This window comes from Bos mutus, chromosome 21, assembly GCF_027580195.1.
Source record: "Bos mutus isolate GX-2022 chromosome 21, NWIPB_WYAK_1.1, whole genome shotgun sequence".
NCBI lineage: Eukaryota > Metazoa > Chordata > Mammalia > Artiodactyla > Bovidae > Bos > Bos mutus.
The window spans coordinates 10,994,227-11,000,226 of NC_091637.1; the positions used below are offsets into that span (position 1 = coordinate 10,994,227).

Sequence of the window (6,000 nt, forward strand, 5' to 3'; positions counted from 1 at the left end):
GCATCACCGACTCAATGGACATGAGTCTGAGAAAACTCCTGGAGTTGGTGATGGACAGGGAGGCCTGGCATGCTGCAGTCCATGGGGTCTCAAAGAGTCAGACACGACTGAGCGACTGAACTGACTGAACTGAGCTTAAGATAACTCATTTGCAAAATGGAAACAGTGATATTTCCCTCATGATCCATTTCAAGGTTTCAGTGAGGAAACATATGGAGCATTTAGGGTAGTGTTCTACACGTAGTAGAGGCTCAGTGAATGATAACTATTATCAGTAATAGAGTGTGAATGATACTATGAGATTTTTTCCATTTGTATATAAACTTATGACATACTATAGTTGGAGCTTGGCAGAAGTGAGACAGCGGACTTAAGTTCCGAGAGAGAATCTAAGGTCTTCTAGATGATCTGAGAGCTGCCAGGGCTCTGTATCCCCACCAACCTCCACCTGGTACTGCAAGTGAGCAGGCTGGTATAGAACCCCAGGAAATCTCTATGATTAAGTTCAAATAAAGCAGTCCTGGGAACCTTTTTACTTCAAGCTAGTTCTAACATGAACCTTTGGTGAGGGACAATTCCAGTTTTCATAGTGGAATTTCATGGCTGACAGAACTAATTTGGAACATCGAGCAGAAGATTTCATTGAATTTCTCTGTGGTGAAAAGAAATCTCATCATTTAGTTAGGTAATTTATTTAGTTTCTGGGAAAAAAAAACAAACCAGTGATTTCTTTTTCAATTAAAAAAATGAAATACAAGTTTTAGACAGAAAATTTTCCAAGTAGCAGAATAATAGCAGAGGTAATTCAAGCCAGAGTTCAAGCACAATGATTTATTTGAGCTGAGGAACTTTCCATATAATCATGCTTAATATACATTTTCTAGTTGTTGAGATACTACTATATGAACATGTATGTATTTCCAAATTCAAGTAAAAGAACTATAAAATATGATTCAAGTCATATGCTTATTCTCCTTTCTTTAAAGAAGGACATGCAGAAAATAAATTGGGGTATGGATTCATAAAAGACTGTATAAATGTATTTTAAAAAATTAATAGCCAGGTGACACCTGAAATGAGGTCTTTGTAATACCCCTCAAAAGATCTGGTCTCACCAGCCCTGAGGCTAGAAATGTTGGACAATCCAGCTGGTTGTAGTAAGATTTCAGAGCTGGTAGACACAATTACCTGGATTTCTCCACCCAGCTGGTGAGTTTGCTGGTCTAGGCACTGTGGCCTATAATGTACATGATGCATATGGAATAGAGAATAGAAATGATGATCTAATTCAACAACAAACAGTGAAAACTTGGCCTGCTCCATCACCCACTTTTAATGTATTAATTCACTGTGTAAAGCTTGTCAAAAAGTCGAGTCTGATCCCAGTTCAGAGCTATAGAGACCACTTCTATGCTGATGAGTGTTTGTACACCATCGTGCTTATTGTCATCAATATCATCATCATTCTTATCACCTGTCCACTGTGTAGCAGGAACTGCGCTGACTTTTACATACATTATACCATCTGAGTCTCCAAGTAACGTTGGGAATTTCGTATACCATTACAGCCACGAAGACAGTGACATTCAGAAAGAGCCTTTTTGTACTTGACAGTCTGGATATAAGATAGAAATACCATTGTCTGTTTCATGAAAATTTACTTTGCTTCATTTTGCCACTTCTTTCATCAACATGCCTTCCACATATCAGCACAGCATGGCAAGTAGATAAAGGACTTATCTATAATCTACTGACCTGGGTTTCATTCCCAGCTCTTATTCCTACCTACTGAGCAATTGGCTTTGGGCATGTAGCTGCTAGTCTGACTGTGCTATTTTCCATTTAAAGATGGGGAAACTAGCACCTACTTTATAATAAACAAAGCTGCTGCTGCTAAGTCGAGTTAGTTGTATCCGACTCTGTGTGACCCCATAGATGGCAGCCCACCAGGCTCCCCGGTCCCTGGGATTCTCCAGGCAAGAACACTGGAGTGGGTTGCCATTTCCTTCTCCAATGGATGAAAGTGAAAGTGAAGTCGCTCAGTCGTGTCGGACTCTTAGCGACCCCATGGACTGCAGCCTACCAGGCTCCTCCATCCATGGGATTTTCCAGGCAAGAGTACTGGAGTTGGGTGCTGTTGCCTCCTCTGAATAAACAGAGCAGGCATCAGTAAAACAGCTTTGATATTGCTTGACTTTCTTGTGGTAGAAGGGCCAGGTATCATGCACGCTCAGTTGTGTCCGATTCTTTTCGACCCTTTGGCCTGTAGTCAGCCAGACGCCTCTGTCCATGGGATTTTTCAGGCAAGAATATTGGAGGGATTTTTTTCTGACGCAGGAATCGAACCCACGTCTCATGTCTCCAGACTTGCAGGCAGATTCTTTACCCACTGAGCCATTGGGGATGCTGGGGGAACCACAGTCATCTCCAAAAATGAAGAGACATGATTGTTCACTACCTTAAGAACTTTTACAAAATACAGCTAATTTTTATTCATTTGCTTAAAAACAATAGACAGGTGGCCTATGGTAACTTTGAAGGAGCTTGTCGAAAAACCAATCAACCCCATTCCATTTTGATGCTGAGGTTCAAAGGAGGCCAGAAGTCACTGCTCTGCTTCATTCTCTGGGTTAGAGTGGCAGTTCAGCCTCGCAGTGCCTCACACAGTCCCTGGGGCCTCTTTACAACACCCTGGGTCTGTTCCTGCTACTTTCCTAAGAATTTTAACATTTCTGACAAATGGGGATGGATAGCATCAAAATTTGCCTCCCCAGAGGGAAGTTCAGTTGTCAGTCTTCTGCCTTTTAAATTACAAAAAAAAAATGCATATTTTTATTTTTTGAAAATATGTTTTTGCCAATTTGCACTTGGAAAGACATAAATATATAAAAAGGGAATTTCCTTTTCTCTGAATAATTAGGAGAAAAATGTAGCTTTTGGTCAGGTCACATCTGCTTTAGTTTTTTCAGTTATGTATTTAAAGGGAAAGTAAATCAAAGGAACCAGTCCTTTTTGTACACTCACAAAATGCTGGACTCCTAAAGTTTATGTATTTATAAACTTTAAATGGATCCTGGATAAACTGACCTTGTATAAAAGGTATTATTTTCATTTCCATGTGATAACAACAATTTTATTTGTATGTATTCGTATTGCGTTTATAATCATTTTGTTTGCAAATAAATGTATTTGCATTTGTTTGTAATTCAGACATGTACTGAGAAAGTATCTGATACGGCTGAGACCTTATATTTAAGATGAGGGAACTCAAAGAGGTTAAATGTCTTGCCTTGTTAGAGGATAAATGCCCAGGGTGGCACAGTTATAAATACTACAGCCAGTGATTTGGGGTCCAAGCCTCACCTTCCTTCCCCCTGTGCAATACTTCCTTTTCAATCTGGCTTGTTCAAATTTCTTTCTCCTTAATTCAGAAAACATATTAAGTGATAAATACATTTGATTGACTTAATATAGATGCTGCTTGAAATCTTACAAGCAGGATTTCTGTTGGTCACTTGACTCGCTGGGACACTTGAGCAGGGCAGACTGGATCCAGTGTGGGTTAAGGAGGGTCACTGTAGAACCCGATACTTCAGTACTGGGATGGAGCTTTGAGGACTGAGAGGTCCAGTGTTTGCCATCTTTGGTTATTTCTGACTTAAAAGCTCTTTCTGACTGTTGCTGTTTAGTTATTAAGTCATTTGCAACCCTTTGTGACCCCATGGACTATAGCCCACCAGGCACCTCTGTCCATGGGACTTCCCAGGCCAGAATTCTGGAGTGGGTTGCCATTTCCTTCTCCAGGGGATCTTCACGACCCGGGGATTGAACCAGTGTCTCTTGCATTGCAGACAGAATCTTTACTATCTGAGCCACCTGGGAAGCCCTTTGACTTTGAACATAACTAAATAGTATTTAATCTTATTATCTTGTATTATAGAAAATGTTATCAAGCATTTCTTTGCCAAGCTAGCATCAGATAGTAACTCCCTGTTTGTCTCTGGGGCAGATTGAAAGAGTGGTCCAATTCCCTCCCCTCCCTTTGTCCATTCATTTCCCCAAGTAAGTGTGCAGTCGCTTCCACAGAAGCAGAGTGTGCTTCTCCACCCCTGACTTTGAACTTGGCCAAATTACTTCTTTGTGAGTTATTTGGCTCAGCACAAGCAGGGGATTGCTCTGTGTTCATGCCCCTGGCCTTACTGCTTGCGTTTCTGCCACACACAAAACAGCTTACTCCAGACAGTTCCTCTTGAGCTCCAGAAGGTCTATGTGTGGAGCTCAGCTGAGCCCAAGCCATAGAAAGGTGAGAAGCCAAGTCCAGCCGGATCCACTGCTTGAAGCAGAGCGGCCCAACTGACCCCCAGGTAACCCTCAGCAGAATGACAGACACACAAGAAAATAAATACTTACCGCGTCCTCCACGATCTTGTGGTTGTCGTTCCATAGTAATTGATGATCGATATGGCCTCTGATTATATTTTGATGATAAAGTACAATAGTACAACTGTAAAATGGATAGCCATCACTGATCTAATGTTTATAAATCTCAGGGTTTTACAAATGAACAATTTCCAGAATATCTGTGTGTTACTGTTCTCTTACAGAAATTAGATTCCCATTTAAAATAAGATTTAGAAAATATGACTCTTGGTTGAAGATTTGGACCTAGAAGAAAAGAATTACTTTTTACAACATTATTATGTGTTTCATCCAAGTATTGAAAAAATCTCTCATTCGTTCATTAATATATTCCACAAAGTGTACTATTAGGGGGCAGGTAGTAGCTTTATCCAGATGAACTGCCCACATGCCAAAAAAGCTTCCAGCTTAAAAGAGAGACAGATTCAAATGGACAATTGGTCTATAACCTGAGAAAAGGCTAAAATGGGCACATGAATTGGATAAAATTTGAAGAAAGCTTTTAAATAACAATAGCTGAAATGGACTGCGTACGTATTGCAAGCCCAGTACTGATCTGGTCCTTCATATCAATTGTCTTATTTAATCTTTCAAACTCTCCGAAATAAAGTGGAAATAACTAGTACTACTTCCATTTTACAGACAAAGAAGTGAAGGTCCACCAAGGCCAAGCAACTTGTCCCGGGTCAGATGACCTGTATGGTAGTGGCTGCGTTGGAACTTGCACAGCCTGACTCCAGAGCCCAGGTTCATCACTGGTAAAGCACAGGCTGGAGATCAGGTTACACCTAAGCCGATTCTTAAATGATAAATGAAAGGGCTGCAGCAAATAGCCACATTGTTTGGGGTGGTTTCTGGTAGACACAGCAGGCTGGCCAGACTCAACATCCTAGGACCTGAGGAGACTCTTGATTCACCCTGATGTTCATATCTACAGGGGCCCAAAGTTCTTTCTTTTGAGAATCATGCTAAATAGTTAACCAACAATCTTTTCTCTCCTTCCTATTCACAGAGAATTCTGACTCACATAGTTTCCATCTCACTTTATCCTACAAACTGCCAACGTCCACAGGAATGACACAGTCCATATCTTGACGTTAGCTCTTGACTTCAACTCCAGTTCACCCTCACCTCTATTTTATAGTTTGATGACCTCAACTTTGACTTATCACTATCAGGAACTGTGCTACCCATTAAAATGTAACTATCCCATTCTCTGACCACAAACTCTGTAATTACAGCTCTCTAGATTCTTCAGTTCTATTCAATCTGCACACAATACCACATTCCTTAGAATCTTTCTTGAACTTCTTTTAGTCTCTTACTTTCGTCACTTATTTTAATATATCTCCTGACTTAGGAAGCACATTTCCTCAATCCTTTGGCCCTTTGAACACCTCGTCTCCCTACGATATCCATTTAAAACACTCACATCAGTGAGTTTATGGTCAGCTGTGTCCCACTACAAATTTGTGACTCTTCAACAGAACTAGATTGTGCAGCAGGAAATTATCTGTATTTGTGTATTAAGTCATCTCTCCCTTCTTGACTGCAGTTATTCCAAAGTTTTATCTATGTTGT

General features: G+C 40.5%; 1 long non-coding RNA gene across 4 annotated transcripts in view; it reads right to left on the reverse strand.

The window, feature by feature from the left end:
* Positions 1 to 6,000, reverse strand: part of LOC138984330 (uncharacterized) — a 176,888-nt gene that overhangs the window by 102,724 nt on the left and 68,164 nt on the right. The window contains exon 2 of one of the 4 annotated variants that reach the window (XR_011461560.1): positions 4,411 to 4,504. The exons of the other annotated variants lie outside the window; for them this stretch is intronic. This is a non-coding gene — a long non-coding RNA (uncharacterized lncRNA). The remainder of the gene's footprint in view (positions 1 to 4,410; positions 4,505 to 6,000) is intronic. 4 annotated transcript variants of the gene reach the window in all.